The sequence below is a fragment of the Pleurodeles waltl genome, chromosome 4_2 (genome assembly GCF_031143425.1).
Source record: "Pleurodeles waltl isolate 20211129_DDA chromosome 4_2, aPleWal1.hap1.20221129, whole genome shotgun sequence".
Classification (NCBI taxonomy): Eukaryota; Metazoa; Chordata; class Amphibia; order Caudata; family Salamandridae; genus Pleurodeles; species Pleurodeles waltl.
In genome coordinates, this window is record NC_090443.1 from 501,309,452 (window position 1) to 501,328,902 (window position 19,451).

Sequence of the window (19,451 nt, forward strand, 5' to 3'; positions counted from 1 at the left end):
GTCGCTTGGGTCAGCCGTAGGTTTCTTCAGTAGGGCGTTGACTTCAGCGTGTTTCCAGCTTTCGGGGAAGGTAGCAGACGAAAACAAGGAGTTGATGATGGTCTGGAGGTGCGGGCGATGATGTCGTCGGCTTTATTGAAGATGAAGTGTGGGCAGGGGTCCGAGGGGGCACCGGAGTGGATTGAGTTCATGGTGGTTTTGGTTTCACTGTGTAATTCTGCTCTGCAGAGAGTAGTTTTTTAGCCAATAAGCCACTAGGTGAAAACAGCCTGTATCAGAGTCACGTTGAGAAAGGACACCTCCCACTGCTATCTGGAAGGCATCTGCTTCCTTGAAAAAGGGGTGTGAGGGATCAGGAGGATGAAGAATTGGCGCTTGAGTAAAGGCCTCCTTGAGATGTTGAAAAGCGTCTTCTGCTTTCTGGTCCCAGTGAAAGGTCACAACTTTTTGCAGTAAGCAGGTAATTGGGGACACTACTGTGGAAAACTGGGATATGAACCGCCAATAAAAGTTGCCGAACCCCAGGAACTGTTGAATCGCTTTCACAGACTTTGGGCTCTCCCAGTTTAGGATGGCTTGCACCTTAGATTTATCCATGGAAATACCTTCTGGTGCAATGATGTAACCAAGGAAATCGATTTTCTGAGCATGGAAAACACACTTTTCTAGTTTAGCTAACAGCTGGTGTTCTCATAACCACTGCAGTACAGCTCTTACAAGTTCAACGTGTTCTTCAGTAGAAGCAGAATAAATAAGAATGTTTTCTATATAAACTATAATACAGGCATCAAGGAACTCCTGCAACACCTCATTAAAAAAATGGAAAACTGCAGGAGCGTTGCAAAGGCCGAAAGGCATGACGCTGTATTCATACAGCCCGAACTTTGTCCGTAAGGCAGTCTTCCACTCGTCGCCTTCACGCACACAAATTGAGTGGTAGGCCCCTCGTAGGTCAAGCCTGGTGTATATAGTTGAATTGCGTACTTGATCCAGTAGTACCGGTATCAACTGAAGAGGGTAGCAATGCTTTACCATGGCCTTGTTCACTGTGCGATAGTCAATGCAAGATCGCAGTTCACCATTCTGTTTTGGCATGAAAAACAAAGGCGAGGAAACTGGGGATGTAGAGTGACGTATAAACCCCTTAGCCAACAGATCATCAAGATATTCTAGAAGATATTGAGGACCATATTCATACTTTTTTGCACTGCATTTGTGTCACTTTTTGACACCAAAGTGGCGCAAACTCACAAAATACAATTATATATGGGCCTGAGTCTCTAGTTCAGAAAGGGCATAAACCCTACAGCATGGCAAAGTTACCCCTGGAAGTAAGTCTATACGGCAGTCATATGACCTGTGGGGCGGTAACTGAGTAGCTTTCTGCTCACAGAACACGTCATGAAAATCCTGAAAGGGTGCTGGTAGTATCTGTGGCTCAATCTTTGTTGGAATAAGTGATTATGCGTAGTGCAAGGTGGTAATCAGAATAGGAGATTCTTGATAACATCAATGCCAACAATGTTTGGAATCCAGGGTTACCTTTCTTGTGACCTAATCAATCTTGGGGTTGTGTAGTTGTGACCACAGAATGCCCAGAATTTCTCCAAAAACGTAATTAAGTCAAATTGAATCTGCTCAGAGTGACCATTAGCGCAAACCATGGTTAATGGATTAGCTTGACAAAATGATAAGACCAGAAGACAATTCTGATCCATCCAGAGCTCGGACTGGTTCTGGGGTTTCTTTTCGCAGTATGGCGATGCCTAAGGTTTTAGCTAAACTGAAGTCAAGGAAATTACCCGTAGCTTCTGAGTCTAGTGAAATAGGAAGAACTTTACAAGCTTGAGGTGAAACGGTCAAAGTCACAATGAGGGTAAGGTGACGAGATCCAGGGGTCATGGTGTTTACTAATTGGTGTGAGACCATCAGGGAGGAGTAGCCCGACAAAGTGGCCTCTGTTCCCATCATCGCTTCCCACTGCTTTCTTGGGCAAACTGGGTTTACTGGTGCAACTCTTGGCAAAGTGTCCTGCCTTACCACAATAAAGGCACAGAGTCACTCTTCTTCACTCTTTCTCTTCTTTTGACAATGGTCCCTGTACCTCCCCTATTTGCATGGGCTCAGAAGTATCATGAGAAGAGCTCTGGGTGTCTTTTCTTTCTGCTTTTACTACTAGAAGATGTGTGTCACCACTGGACTTTTCACCTTTACGTTCCCCCAAGCTATTGTTTGAGCGAACCTAAATAAGTGAACTCCGAACAGTCGGTGGGAGAATCATTAATCTGTGCCAAAACATCCTTCAGATTATCCCGAAGGCCACGATAGAACAGAGGAGTTCTTTTCTCCTCAGGCCACTCGGTTTCTGCCACCAAGGGGTTAACGGATGTAATATAGTTCAACAGACCCTTGTTTCCCTGCCTCAAATTTAGCAACTAGCCTGTACAAATAAATGTTTATCAAAGAGTTTACAGATAGCCTCCTCAAAGTGATCACAATTATACAATAGAGGGTCACTACGCTCAACCAGAGGGACAGACCAAAAGGCAGCATTCCCACCCATCAAGGAAATTACTAAGGCAACTTTAGCAGCATCGTTGGGAAATGCAGCAGGTCGAAACTGGAATTGCAACTGGCACTGGTTCAGGAAAACATTGATCTTAGCGCTGTCACCAAAAAAACACTCAGGGGGCTAGAGGAACTAGTGTAGTTGTGGTTACTGAAAGCTGCACTGGCTGAGGAGTTGCAGAAGCAGCAGAACCAGTGTGATTGGTTGAACCACTTGTAAAAAACTCAAAATGAGGTGGCTGCATAATTGGGCCTTTTATTCTACCCTTGGCGTTATCCCACGTAGTATCCTGAGGCATGCATCTTTGTATTTCATGTTGCAAGGACTGGTTTTCCTGCCGAAGGAAAGCTACTTCATGTTGTAAACAAGCTAAGGCCCTTATGACCTCTTGTAGGGAAGAAGTGTCCTCAGAAGATTGTAGGGCTTGGGAAAGACCCTCAAAAGGAACCCCCAGGAAATCCATCACCCAGGAGCCCTGTATTGTTGTAGCTTGGCTTTCTATAAATGCCTGGCCACTCACCTGAAAGGCAGGTTGTCTGAAGGGGCGATGACTGTTCCCCCATCCTTCCAGGACACCTCTCAGTACTGCCAACATAATATGGGAGTCCTGGCAAGTGTCCCCAAAAGGGTGGGGGGATTGGATGAATGAGAGAGAGAGAAGAAAGTTAATGTCTCTGCCGCCTGTCCAGCCGGGCTCCAGATGCTTTGAGGTGCAGGTAATTGCTGTCAGCGTTAGTTGTTGAGTGTCCAGAGCTATAAGGGATGAGTGATGTGTTGAGGGCACTCTTGTACAGTATTTATGCACACAGTCTATTATCTCAGTTAATCACCTGCCACTCAACACGTTCCTCGCACTTCCTCTTCTCTCAATTGGGCTTACAGGAATGCGCCATCATTGCCTGGATCTTCTCTCTGTCTCACACTGCTTAGAGTATTTACTCTTGGTGTAGTTGTTCACACTGAAAACCTATAGCACACGAACACACAACAAAAACTCTTTCCAAAAAGGAATAAACGTACACTGATTTATACAGTCAAGTGAAAACCTGCGTTTTCTGTTTTTGAGAAATCACTAACATCAATTCTAAACAATACTAAAAGAGTTCCTGCAAAATGAGGATTGTTGTCATAACAAGCGACACACACATAATTAGCAAGGTCACACACAATTAAGGTTGTTCATCTCAGAACACTCTCTTTGTGTGGTGATGGCTTTTCCGATTTTAAAATGAATCAACAAGGCAGGGTACAGATACACAATAAATGTCAAAGCTTTAAGCTTTTCCGTACACTCTCTTGCTTCCTCCACTTAGTTTATGTAAACAGCTGCCAACATGCAGAGGCTGAAGAAGTTGTTTCCTTTCTTGTTGCACAGTAACGATACAGAAGCTTTGAATTCCCAGGAGCAGGCTCTCGATCTCAGCTTCAAGAAGAACCGGAACAAAACGACACGCTGTCTAATACCTGTGAGGCTTTTTATAGTTTGTGCAGGAATGAGTCATGAGTGTTGAGTCATGATTAGCACATGGCTCTTGAAAACACGAGTGCTGCCTAACAATCAGATAAGGCATCTGTACAACAACTTGCAGGAAGTCAGGTGCTTCTAATTAACCCCGTAGGTGCTCCAAAGAACCTTTGTGGAGGTTGAGTAAACAAGCCTTGATAAAATCAAGCAACACTGTGTAAACAAACCTTGGTAAAAACATGGTGTACATATTTTTCAATCTACAAAGGCAACAATCTTTGGCCAATTAACTGTAAACATTACACCTTAACATAGCTACCACAGCTGAACATGATCAAGCCAACAACCTGGTATAGGAGATACTAGAGCAGTCACAACCACCTCATTAAATAAACACTTGTCATGCTAAAGAGAAGTGCTTCTATATGTGTGTGTAAGTACAAAGGACTCAATCTGATATTGATACATCCCATCAAGTGGCCAAGAATTGTCTCACTTGCTCATCAATCAGAGTTCGCTTGGCACCAATTTTGAGATTTAGAAGAACTGATAAGTCATCATTACTCCTCCAAAGAGTTATCAAACAACTTATTAGAGGATTTCCTAGGGTTTTCTCTCGCATAAGGTGGCCTTCTTTGCCATGTGAGTTAAATATAGTTGCTATTGTCTCCTTTTGAGCAAACAGAGCTCTTCTAAAATACATCTAATGGAAAACTGTGCTGTTTCTGTGTCTCACATCACCATAGAGCAGCCTTACCCGTCTTCTACGAAGGACAGGGTCAACGTGCGTACCAACCCTAAGTTCATGCCCAAGGTCCCATTGGGATTTGTACTTAAACCTGTCTTTTATTTTTAGAAACATTTCTTTTAATTAATATTTGACATTTACACTTGAGTACAATCTGACCGAAAGGGATCCTCATTATTATGGTTGTCCGATCTAAGGTTCAGTTTCAGTAATAAATTGACAATAAGTAAAAGAGTAAATCCCATCTACCGCCCTCACATCTCTCACCCTCGCTGGCCAAACGCAGTTATCCACAGTTTGTTTACCAAATGTCACCTTGATGTGAGCAAATTATTGATAATGTGTTGACCTTACCACTAGTTGTTTGCTCCATTTTCCAGAGCAAATACCGGCACTGTGTCCCCAGAGCCGTTGCCCCACTGTGACTCCCGTTGTCCGGGCTGATAACCTAAGGACCCTAAGGTATTTGGGGGCATATTTAGGAGCCCATAGTGCCAGTGGAGAGTCACTTTTCATGAAGCTCTGGTGGTGCTAAGCACTGCTCCATATTTACACGGAGGTGTAACATCACTTTTTGTGTCATTACGTCTCCTTGTAAATATGGGCCCCTCCGACACAATTTTCTGCATCAGAGTGGCGTGCAATGGGTTTCTCTCTGGGCGTCCACCGCAACACCAATTGCTTTTGATGCTGCCTCAGAGTTGTTAGTTGTCGTAAACCTGAGGCAGTGCCAAAACCTAACGCCATCCCACGGGTGGTGTTAACATGATAAAACAAGGAGGAATCGTTTTATTCCGCCTCGTTGTTTGCTTTTTCTATATGTGCTGCATTGTGCAGCACACATAGAAAAAGCAATATACCATGTACTATTGTTTACGTGCAGGAAGGGACACCTTCCTGCAAATAAACAATCTATCCTCTCAACATGGTGCAAGGATGCCTGTGTTGGCGCTATAGAGTTTAATTCAGAGCCAGCGCAGGGGGAAACACAGGAGTGCGCCTTATTCCTCTAAATATGGAGCACCCTTGTGTTTCTAAAGTGGTGCAGCACAGCGCTGCAATTTGTGGCGCCACAGCACGCTGCGCCTCTTTAGCATAAATCTGGGCCTTAGTGCATAAAAGTTCCTTGAATTCAGTTGAAATAAACGATAGGCAGAATCCCCATCGAGTTATGATCGAGCAATCATGCTGTCTTCCTTGAAGTCAAAAGAGACTGCTTTGCCGCCATCAATTAGGCTGAGAGAGTAGGTGAGACGGTCTGATACCCCAATACTATATACATGGGAAATCCCGATAGCTTGGTTTAAAAAATGAAGTCAGTGTCATCTAATACCTCCGCCCTAAATGTTGTGAGTTTTCAGCGGTGCCAAAGAAGGTCAAGAAACATGCCTGATCCATCACAATGCCGCCATGCACTGAGCCTCTGGTGTTTAATTCCAATATAGGTATATTTTAATTAGTGTTTCTCTGATGGAGGCGCTAGTGGAGGTGACTGTTACCCTCTGATAGACGGAGGACCATTCTGTTGAGATGAGGCTTCGTCCCACCTCCCTCTCCCATCTCTATGTATAAAACATTTTTTTTAAAGAATGCAAGATAAAAATATTATGAAACAGATTATACATAACCATTCACTGCATTTTAGGGAGTAGATCTACAGAGCTGACAAAGCCGGTACCCTTATATCTCTTCTGATCCTTAGAGATTGCCGAACATAGCTAATTACTGTGTAACATATTAGTTCTGATTCGAGAGGCTGTAAAAATTGGAGGCTCGGCCTGACATATCTAAGTTTATTTGTGCGCAGAATGGAGTGTAAAAATTGAATTCTGGGAGTAATATAAAATCCTCAGAAAAACATAAAATTAATGAGATATTGCTAGCTAATATTGTCACAGGGACAGCATGGCAAAGAGGAGAATCCAGGGCCCGGTTGTAGGAACACTACCAGGATATGGACTGCACAACCTTAAACAGGTTACTTAGAATCTATGTTCAGGGTTTGGGTCCAAACTAGAGAAGGTTCAGTCCGTTCAGTAGATGTAATCTCTATATAAGGTCAGACAGTGCCCAGCGCCTGGATCTTGCTATTTCTTGTCTATGATCTGTGGTTTTGAAAAAGGGATTTAACCAAGGCCTGCAAATTATTATCTATTTCATTAGGTTAATAAAATTAATTGGGGACACCAAGTTCTGTAAATGTTCTTCTGATGTAGGCTAGCCAGGGGATATGAGCCCAATTATCTAATTTGCACAGTCTACAAGAACCTGACATGAGAATTTAGTATGGGAAGAGTGCCAGATTATCAACCATAATAAAAGTGGTGCAATTTTAATCATATCATCTATATAAGGAAGACCTGCGTCAGTATGGGTTTTGATGTGTGCAGTACTCTTTGGAACTGTGAACAGTCTTTGAAGGAATTTTTTTCAATGGTTTTTAGGCATCCTGAATCCACATAAACCCAAACACCAGCCCCATATGTGCCCAAAGAAAGGCATTTTGCATTATAAAATGAAATTAATTCTTTAATAGGCTTTTAGCCAGTTTCCTAGCTAATTTAAAAATATTATCCACTGCCCATCCGATTTTGAGAGCAGTCTGAGACAGAAGCTTATCCCATTTGAAATTAACATCCTTCAAGATCCCAAAGTAATTAAACTTCGGAACCTTAGTAATAGGAGTCTTGTCAATAGTGAACCTGCAAGAGCATGTATTTCTAGGCCCATAAGTCATGATGTGTGATTTCAGATGATTGGCCTTTCAAATTCAAACCCCCATACAGTTGTTAAGAGAATCTAATAGTAGCTGTAGCCCGTTTGCAGTGTGAGAAATAAGCACTGCGTTATCTGCATAGAGAAGGGCAGTCACCAGTTGATCCCTTATCATAGACAGGTCCCTCCCTCTGGCCTGCAGCACTTGATTGAGAGAGTTATTATAAAAGAGGAATACAAATGGGGCAAATATACATCCCTGTCTCTCTCCCTTTTCGATCTTAAAAGGCGGTGTACATTCTCCATCCAGGCCATACCGAACTTGAGCAGAAGTGTCCCAGTGGAGGGGTTTAAGAAGTTCTGTCAAAGAGGCTTTTACCCTTGTCTTGCTCATTAAGGGGCATATTTCTACTTGCTTTGCGCTGATATAGCGTAATTTATTTTGACGCTAATTCAGTGCAAAACAAACGCTAGACCTGTCTAGGGTTAACATTTTGATGTTAACGTCATTTTTCGGATGTGTTAAACCTCCTTGCGTTAATGAGATGCAAGGTAAGCGTTCCCATCCCCAAAAAATGACTCAAACACCCTAGCGCTGTATTTAACCACCTAGCCAAAAATGACGCACGGGTGGGAGGCGGACACAAAAAATGACATTATCTCAGATTTGCGCCAAAATTTAACGCCTGGGTCAGGCAGGCATTAAAATTAGGCAAACACACCACTACTAAAGGAAAACACACAGAAGCAACATTACAACCCACAGGAGAAGATGGAGGTGATACTGATACAGCTTGCTAGATGGCACAGAGGACAGGAACAACTCCTGCACACACAAAGGCAACGCAGAAGGCAGGAGAGAGTCTTCAGAACCAGGACAACCCTCCTTGGCCATAGGGACCTGGATATTATTAGGACCTACAGACTCCACCGGCAAGCCATACTACACCTGCGGCACCACATTGAACAACAAATTTCAGCCACCCTGGAGACCCCACACAACATACCACCTATGACAAAGCTGCTTGCTGTCCTGCACATGCTGGGAAGTGACTCATTCCAAACAATGGGTGCCCTGGTTGCCACAGTCTCACAGCTGTTTTTCTCTTTGTTCCAGCCAAAGGTGTTAGACGCCATCATCTCCCTGAAACCCTGCCACATCAGCTTCTCCAACACCCAACAAAAGCAGCAGGAGAACAAACAAGGGTTCTATCAAATCCATGGCTTTCCACATGTGCTAGGTGCAATTGACTGAACCCATGTCTGGCTCGTACCACCTGCAGCAACAGAGCACTTATACCAGAATCGCAAGCACACGCATTCCATTAATGTACAGGGCATAGTTGACCACCGCAGAATATTCATAAACATTTTTGCCAAGTATCCTGGCAGTGTCCGTGACACCTTCATATTCCGGCACAGCAGGATCAAATCAAATCAAATCATTAACATTTATAAAGCGCGCTACTCACCCGTGCGGGTCTCAAGGCGCTAGGGGGAAGGGGTTACTGCTGCTCGAAGAGCCAGGTCTTGAGGAGTCTCCGGAATACGGAGTGGTCCTGGGTGGTCCTGAGGATGGTGGGGAGGGTGTTCCAAGTCTTGGCCGCCAGGTAGGAGAAGGACCTCCCACCCGCTGTGGAGTGGCGGATGCGGGGGACGGCGGCGAGAGCGAGGCTGGTGGAGCGGAGAAGATGGGTGGGGGCATAGAAGCTGAGGCGGCGGTTGAGGTATTCTGGTCCCTTGTTGTGGAGGGCTTTGTGTGCGTGGTTGAGAAGTCGGTAGGTGATCCTTTTGCTGATGGGAAGCCAATGCAGGTGTCTCAGGTGGGCGGAGATGTGGCTGTTGCGGGGTATGTCGAGGATGAGGCGGGCGGAGGCGTTTTGAATTTGTTGCAGACGTTTCTGGAGTTTTGCGGTGGTCCCAGCATAAAGGGTGTTGCCGTAGTGCAGGCGGCTAGTGACGAGGGCATGGGTCACGGACTTCCTGGTGTCGGCGGGGATCCAGCGGAAGATCTTACGGAGCATGCTGAGGGTGAGGAAGCAGGAGGAGGACACAGCGTTGACTTGTTTGGTCATGGTGAGAAGAGGGTCCAAGATGAAGCCGAGGTTGCGTGCGTGGTCTGAGGGGGTCGGTGCGGTGCCAAGGGCCGTGGGCCACCAGGAGTCGTCCCAGGCAGACCGGGTGTTACCGAGGATGAGGACTTCCGTTTTGTCTGAGTTCAGTTTCAGATGGCTGAGTCTCATCCAATCTGCGACGTCCTTCATACCATCCTGCAGGTTGGTCTTTGCGCTGGAGGTGATGATGATGCTGTGCTTGCGTACGATGTCGCCGAGGGGGCTCATGTAGACATTGAAGAGTGTCGGGCTGAGCGAGGAGCCTTGAGGGACGCCGCAGATGATCTCGGTGGGGTCTGAGCGAAAAGGTGGGAGGTAGACTCTTTGAGAGCGGTTGGAGAGGAAGGAGGCGATCCAGTCCAGGGCCTGGCCTTGGATCCCGGTGGAGCGGAGGCGGGTTATTAGGGTGCGGTGACAGACGGTGTCGAAGGCAGCCGAGAGGTCGAGGAGGATGAGGGCGACTGTTTCACCGTTGTCCATCAGGGTTCTGATGTCGTCTGTAACTGAGATGAGGGCGGTTTCAGTGCTGTGGTTGGTTGGAATCCGGATTGAGAAGGTTGTTGTCTTCAAGGAAGTTGGTAAGCTGCTTGTTGACGGTCTTCTCTATGACTTTGGCAGGGAAGGGGAGGAGCGAGATGGGGCGGAAGTTCTTCAGGTCGCTTGGGTCAGCCGTAGGTTTCTTCAGTAGGGCGTTGACTTCAGCGTGTTTCCAGCTTTCGGGGAAGGTAGCAGACGAAAACGAGGAGTTGATGATGGTCTGGAGGTGCGGGGCGATGATGTCGTCGGCTTTATTGAAGATGAAGTGTGGGCAGGGGTCCGAGGGGGCACCGGAGTGGATTGAGTTCATGGTGGTTTTGGTTTCTTCTGTGTTGATGTGGATCCAGGCGTTGAGGGTGATGGCTGGGGGTGTGGGTTCAAAGGATCAATGAACAATTCCAGGATGGACAATTTGGAAATGGCCTACTTGTGGGTAAGTCAACAAATCTAGTAATGTACACACCAACCCTGTCGGACACACAAGACATACACCACAACAGTAACATATGTCCAGGGTAACACACATGTGCAGGTGATAACACATATGCACCATGCTGCAGTACAGCACAATCAGTGCCTAACACACCCACAACTTGACAGGCACACCACGGGAAGGACAGGTGTAGCCATGTACCCTCAGACAACAGCAGAACTACACAGACCACTACAAGTGCCCTCAGGTTACCCACTACCTCCACATCACACACACTACACCAAACAAGGAATAGCACAGAAATGTTGAAGGCACACACCATGCGCATGTCATGTAACTTCCAAATAGGCACAGATGCCTCAAGCCATGGCATGCAAATCACTGACAGAATAAATATCAAACAACTGCATCTCATCAACACATACCTAACTTACCTGTAGTGTGCAGAGACATCTGCCTGACGCATTGACTCACACATATAGAAATACAAGATCAATGCCCATCACATACCATGTGCCAGATGTATCAGAAGTGGTACCACACCTACTGTAGTGGAACCTCACCTTCAATACTGACTGACTCACAACACCATCATGTCTGTACCAGATACAATAAATGGCCTAACAGGGGGCAGAGACACAGTGAGAAAGTGCAGATCATGGATGTCATAGTGGGACCCAGTAGGAGTAGAGAGGACATAACTGACCTCACATTCACTGTGCCAAGGGACACATTTGCCAATTAGCTGAGCTCCATCCCAGAGCCTGCACTGTGCATGTGTCAACAGAATAAATGCACATTCATGTTTAGAAAGATAGGAGAGACACTGCTAGTTATGTTGATCATCCTGTGACAATGGGATACACACCCTTGGACACCTCATGGCTGACACAAACATTACTTGCCACTCAGGAACACCAAGAGAACAATGTAATAGCCCACAGTTCCATATTCATGGTCTGCATTGTACGTACATCATGGCAGATGACCATTTCATAATGACTTCAAGCCACAGTGTAAATTGGCCACCCTCCCATGCTGTATGTATTGTGGAAGGGGTGTGCAATGTTTCTCGCTGCAGGTCTGTCACCACAAGATACATAGCATGACGATGCAGACTCACATGTAGCTGTCCACAAAAACCTGAGGAAGTGGCAACAACAAATAACACCCAAGGGGTGCCGTATGAAGGTTGCAAAAAGTAGACTGTGCTAAGAACTCAGATGAATGTGGCACAAATGCATGCTGTACACTGCTGCACACACTTAAAGAGCCAATTGGCCATCTAAAAAGTATATGTACAGGGCAGTGTACCATCCTGCACAGATACATCCACCTGCACAAGGCAGCTAGCCAAGTACCCTGGTGCAGGGTAGGTAGTGTTGGTGCAGGCTGCACATGAGCAACTGGCGCAGGGGGCAACAAAGTTTTGCCAAGTAACATGTCACACATGGGGCATTCTTGCATAGTTTAAATGTTGCAGGACAGTGCAGCCTGTTTTGGAGACATGTAGTGCATTCTCACTAACCAATTTTAAAGGCCCATAGTGTCACACCTCATCTTCAATGACACATGTCAAAAGGGATGGGATGTCCAGGCTCTGTAGTGCTACCATGTTTCAACCATATCTGACCACATTGTGTTATGAGGATGTGTCATGTCCCCTCTAGTGATAGCACACTGATACAAAGGTGCACTACACAACGTATGGTACATACATAATGAAGAATCAGTGTGTAATCCAAATCATATCAAAATATGGTGAGACTGTAATGTTTGAACAGGGCACTAACACAACTCAGTATGAGAGTTGCAATGACTGCATGGATGATGTGTGACAAGGGGTGGACATCATTGGTGACAATGCTCAACGTGATTAGTCCAGGTATGACAAGAAATAGGAGAAATGGATCCTGCACAGTAAATCCATGGAAATTACTCCTGCCACTGCCATGGGGCACAATCCTGTCACAGGGTACACATGACCTCACACTTTGGACGGACACGTCTGTGGAAAGGACATCATAATGAATGAGAACATATGCAGCTAGGGCTGCAGGTCCACCACACATTTATATTTATTGCAATGCAAAATGTCATGATTTTAAACTGTCTATTGTGTTAAATACATTATATGTTTGGAATGTAGGCAGAGTGTGTCAATCACAGTATGTAACAAATATGTACACATGTCCAACATATGTGTAGTCCACACACTTCACTCATATACTCGAGCAACATATGGAGACATTTGTAGGGTAACAGTTGCCAGACTGCATTCATCAGCCATCATCAACAATGCCTGAGCTGTGCATGTCGTCTGAAATGTGATGCTCTGTAAGACAACAACACATAGCACATAAGTAAACACAATTCACAATCACATACCATGACTCTTGCATAGTACTGACGGCCATACATATGTGGATACACTGTTGTCACACATACATACAAATGCATGACGTGTACACATTTGCATGCTGTTGATTCTGTAACACACACATTGGTGTAACAGACCAATCACACACAAATCACATTGTTAAATTTGCTACCACATGTGGCCATACACAAAATGCCAAACTGCAGACCTGCCCATTCAATTATTATGTTGATACAGGGTGAATCTTTTAACAATTGCCAAAATCACGCAATCAGGAATTGAGTAAAAAACAAATGATGCAAATGGGTCAAAAACATCCACAAACGCAAGGTACATGGCTCGTGGGTCCTTAGCGTGATGCACACCTGTGCACGCATTTCAATGCTGATTTACTGTAAAATCTACACATAAAGGTAATGCGTCATTATAAAAAGACGCACGTAACTAATCCGTCTGAATAAATCACATAAATATCAGATGCGCCCAAAAAATTCACGCATAACAGAGGGCACAGGAAGTGATGTAATAGGACATACTGTTTACAGGCATGGTACAGTGGGTATACTTTCACTTTCTCTTTACAGTCTGTGCCTCTTTTGACTGTGTGGTTGTGTCTTGGAGTTGGTGGTGTCTTCTTGCTCTTTTTTGTATCTTGTGGTGTCCCTCCTGTTGTGTTTTCTGTTGTATTCGATTGTTAGGTGTCCCGGTGTCTGTGACTTTGTGTGCCAACTGTATTTTACCTTGCACCTGTGCTGTGGGGTGTCTGTCTGGGTTAGTTGTATAGGCGGGTTAGTTTGGTTAGTTATTTTTTGGGTGTTAAGTTTCCTTTCCTTATTTCTGTTTATTACTACGACATTTTACTTTTCAACCTGTACCCCAGTGCAATGTCTGGCAGGGGGAGGCAGACCAGAATGGGGGAGGAGAAGCTGGGAGGCTTCGTGTGCCTGGTAGCCCACTACCTCACGTTGATGCTGGAGATGGGTGGGCGTTTGATCAGGGCTACCGTACGGACGCGACTGCTGCGGTGGGGCAAGGTGCTCCATCACCTGAAGAGGGTGTACCACAGCAGTTGCAACGACCACCAGCTCAAGCTGGGCTGATCTGGTGGCCTGGGAGCAGGATCTTCTGGACCATATTGATGTGATTGGTGGCCCTGTTGGTGAATCCCCCATTGGCAAACTAATTACTGTTCACTGCACTTGAATGACAGTAGCAGATGTGTTGGTGGGCTGCATGCAATGCTTGTGGACAGGTTGCATGCAACCAGAATGAAGTGTCCCTGTGCCTGTATAGACATGGGCTTCACATATCCAACCATTTTAACAATGCAAGTCAGATGTTAGGTGAGTCATGCACATCCATCACTAAGTCACACATTTCAGGGGCCATGGCAACATCTGTGCCCCAGCATTGTGTCATGTATGATAAGCCAAGACACCGCCAGCATCCCATACCATATGTAAGTGGATTGTGATAATGAAGTACGACAATCCATGTATGGTGCAACATTGTCAGATTTTTACATACACCTTTCCTGCAATTATGTTTACAAAGGGGGTATACCCACCTTATGGGGCACTGGCAATGGGGCATTCGATGCATCACCTAACTGTGACACGTCAGTCATGGATTACTCAATGCATGAAAATTGCAGACTAAAAAAGTTAGCAGCTTGTCCTCCACAAAGTGCCTCTGTGTGCCTTGCAGGACAAGCCAGAATACTTGAGTCAGTTGTCTTGCCAAGCACAAGGGTAGTGTCATTTATCTGTCACACAACTCTCCCTCATTCCATGGAGTTCTATCTTCTACAGATTGGCCACAAATGGTTGTTGCAGGGTGTAGCACTACACGAGTCTCAGGCACAGTGTAAGAGTGCAGAAGTATGGCTCTCACTCACCTGAGTGTCAGTCTCATTGTAAGTTTGCAGTGGTGTGTCTGTTGCACTGTCCACAACATGGATAATTACCTCACTCCTCTGAAATAGTATATACTGCCATATGTTGTCCACTAGTAGTGACAGTGAAGTGATGCTAACCATGGTTTTCCATCCATGTCTTTCAGGTGGACCTGCCCCCTACACCATAGGCGAAGTGGCAAGATTTGAGGAACCAGATGTATCCACTAAGTGTGATTTTGTCTGTCCTGTGTAGTGTTGAAATGTTTTGTGTGAGTGAGTCATGCATGTTGCATCCAATGCTAGAAGTGATGAGCGGTAAAATGATCAGAAATCAAAGTAGGCTGAATGGTGACACTTTGTCACATTTAAGTGGATCCCCATGCATGTGCAGAGAGACATATCTTGTGAGGCTTGTGGCACTCAATGGCTAGCATTGTGTAAACAAGGTGATGACAAGCCACATGTAGCTTCATATGTGTCATAGATGTGCATCATTGTGTAAATAACGGCATGGAACACACACTCATTCCCACAACACAGTGATGCACCATTTCGTAGACAAATTGGTGCATCCCTGTATTGTAATGTACATGTAGGACTGGGTGACCAAATGTCCCCCAGCATGTACAACTATTTTTTTACTCCACTTATTTGACACTTATATGGAATGTAATAGGCGTCCATGCAGGTCAAGTCCAATTGTGTGCTGGCATGGTAATGGGTGTGTAAGGAATGATATTGGCTGATCAGGTATTGATGGGTGTCTACACCTGGACACATGAATGTAGAAGTGATAGATTTATGAATACCAGCTTCATTTTTGTCATCACCTAACATATGGTCCATTCCCTGACTCCATATATGAGTGGGCATGCATTGGTGGATGACCTGGACAGTTGAGATGTTGATCTGCATGGCCATACCCCCTGAGGCACAGGTGGTGGGAACAACAAATGTGTAGGTAGATGTGATGCTCTAGTATAGGTGACAGTCATTTTGATCAGGCTTTCATGTGTACTTATCAACACTGAACCCTTATGGTTACCAACAGCATCCCATACTCCCAATAACATGTATGATGTATGTTAGAAACTTTGACACAGATGATGAGGAATAGTGGCCCTGATCAATGTTAATTTGATGCTGCCTTAGTATTGTCACACACACATGGTACAAAATATAAGCAGATCTAACTTGGTTTGTTTCATTATCTTGTTGTGGGTGGCTATGGTGGCAAGGAAATGGTGCTAAGGCAGCGTTGTCATTTCATCCATGAGGGCCATTGTGTCCTCCAGAATGTGAGTAGGAGTGCATGTGCAAATCGATGTAGATAGTAATTTACTGTACATACGTCACACAATGCTGATACTGATGGTTGCCTGTCTATTTAACAACTGCCAACATGAATAATGACCAACTCCGTGCCTTTCAGAAGAGGGCAGTGCGCTATAGGCACATATTGGCAGTGGAATCTAGGTTCAGGAGGATGGCACGCCGCTATAGCTCGGAGCGATCCACTGGTGAGTGGCAGGCATTCAACCAAGGGGGACCCTTACTGCCCACACAGGCTGGACCAAGCACCACAGCTGTGCAGGGGCCTACAGCTGCCAACATAATTACTGCTCCAGCTGCTGCACCCTCCACTACCATCCCACAGCCAACCACACCATCTGCCATGGACATGAGTACCATCACAGATTTACAGAGCGATGTACAACAGGTCCTCAAAAAGGTGGACTCCATTGAAAAGGAGGTGGCAAAAAATAATAAGGCCCTCAAGAACATTAAGAGGAGACTGAAGAGGGCCAACCTCTGAATGGCATGATGTCACTCCTCCCAAGTTCACTCCCCTCCATCCTCTTTTTTCAAGTTTTTTTGTGGGTGTTAGGGTGTTAGTTGTAGGTTAGAATAGGTTTGTGGGTTAGTTAGGATAAGTTGGCTTGGGGTGGTTTTTCTTTTCTACTTTTCATGTTTTACTATGTGGGCGGGTGGGGGGTGATATTGGGGCTTTTATGTGTTTATTAAAAAAATTAAAAAATTAAAAATTAAATAAAATAACCCCCAAAATATTTGTTTAGTCATAGATAGTAAATGTGTAGTTTAGTGTATGTTGTCCTGCAAGTGCCCTGTGATTTAAAGGGGGTGGGAGGCAAATGTTTAGAGTGTCGTTAAATGTGCATATATATATATGTGTATATATATATATATATATTTATATATATATATATATACAGTATATATATATATAGTTAAGAGTCAATCATGGTTGTATGAAGCGTAGGAAGAATTTCCTCTTGACTGTCTTATAATTACTTTTTTTGTCAAGAATAAATTATATGCCTCTTTGAAAAAATGTTGTATTAAACTTCCTTCTGTAACTTTCTTGAACTCCTGTTGTTTGTATATTGATGACTAGATGATCAAATTTGTTGTTAGTATGTCTTAGTATTCTCTGAATGTTCTTAACAGTCCATTCTAGCCAGAGACTCTTTAATGTACTCGAAAAAACCTTCAGTCTCCGTAAGTGCTTTTACACAATGAAATATTATTATCTGTGGTTAACTCGTTTGTCTGTAAAATACATGCCAAGTCAAGTTTTCCTCAAAAAAGACGTTTACCTCACAATACGCTCTCTCTGTGCATCTGGATTCCTGTCAGGTCACTGTTGAAGTGCGAAGCTCTCAAGCTGCGCTCACGTGTCATAGCATCAAAATTTAGTGCAACACTAGAACTGCAACTTAAGCTTTGGACTTCTCACCAGCCATTTTGGATTTCTTACTTCTGCATTTTCTTTGCAACGTGTGCAGCACAACTGGCAAACCTTCTTCCAACAGAGACGTCGCTGTCTCCACTGTGGACACTTCTTTGTCCGCACTCTTATTGCTTTTCTTTTACTTTTCACTGTTACTACGTGGCAGGTTTGAGTGTTCTTGACAGTACTCACCCTCATGGAACAGTTCTCCAATTTAGTTTTTTTTTAGATAAGTTTTGGGGAAGTTATTTATTAATCTTGAGGCATGCACAATATTATGAGGTTCCCAAGATCGTTCTTCTGTACCATAACCTTTCCAATCAATTAGATAGTATAACTTGTCCTTTCTTATCTCGGAATCTAAAATTTGATTGACCTCATGCTCTTCTGCAGAGCTAATCTGGATAGGACTCGGAGGAGTGTTTAAACACAAATTTGGAGGACTGTTCTTTAGCAATGAAACATGAAAAACTGGATGTACTTTTAGATGTGATGGCAACTGTATTTTAACTGCCACAGGATTCATCATCTTGTCTACTTTAAATGGACCTATGAATCAAGGCTGAAACTTCGATTTCCTTTGAGATGTAAATGACGAGTGGAAAATCAGACTCTGTTCCCTCTTGTAAAAGTTGGACTTTCTCTTCTTTTCTTATCTGCCTGAGCTTTATATGAGATTTTTGCTCGAGTGATGTTTTTTGTAGCGCTAACTAAGTTGGTCTGTAATCTCTTTATTATTTCTTCTACTGCAGGCTCTGTGTCATCTTCTTTACCTAAAATTACATTAGGATGCCTGACTTCATTTAGATAAAAGGGGTGAACCCAGTGGTGGAATGCACAGCATTACTATAAGCAAATTCAGCTGCCCAAACCAACTCTGGCCATTCCTTCTCTTGATCAAATAAATAGAGTCTTAAATATTGTTCTATTTCTTGATTCACTCCCTCTGTCTGCCCATCTCTTTCTGGATGGTAACTGGTAGATAAACGTGACTCAATTCCTAATCGTTTAGTAAAAGCCTTCCAAAAGTGGTAAACAAATTGGGATCCCCTGTCAAAAACATGAATTTTTGGAATCCCATGAGCATGTACTATATATTGTGTAAACAACTGGGCAACTTGTGGGGCTCAGGGAATTTCTTTTAATGGAATGAAATGTGCCATTTTAGTGAAAGTGTCAACAAAAACTAAGATAGTGTTAAAACCTTGACTACTAGGAAGATCTACAATGAAGCCCATAGTAACAGTATGCCAGGGATGGGGTGCTGTGGGTAACGGTCTTAAAAGACCTTGTGGAGCTGTTCTGTTGGATTTTCATTTTTGACACTTTTCACAAGTTGACACATAGGCCCATATTTATACTTTTTTAGTGCCGCATTTGTGCCGCTTTTTGATGCAAAATCGCAGCAAACGTACAAAATACAATTGCATTTTATAAGTTTGCGCCGCGTTTGCGTAAAAAAATGCGGTGCTAAAAAAGTATAAATATGGGCCATATTGTCTTATCTGAGTTTTCATTTGTGGCCACCAAAGATTTTGCTGTATCAGATCTTGAGTCTTTTGAATCCTTTTATGTCCAGCCAATTGATCATCATGGCAGGCCAGACGTACCTTTTCTTGTAATTCTAAAGTCGATATACACAATGCATCTTTATAATATGATAGACCATCCTTGATCACTCTTTCTGGGGCTTCTTTGGACCACTTCAGCATCTTTTCGGGTGTTAAACTTTCTTGAATTTCCTTGGTCAAATCTGCTTAATGAATGGTTAATATAAACTTCTCTTGTGGGATGATCAGACCTTTTTCTGGAAGTTCTTTAGATGCATCAACATCAATTCG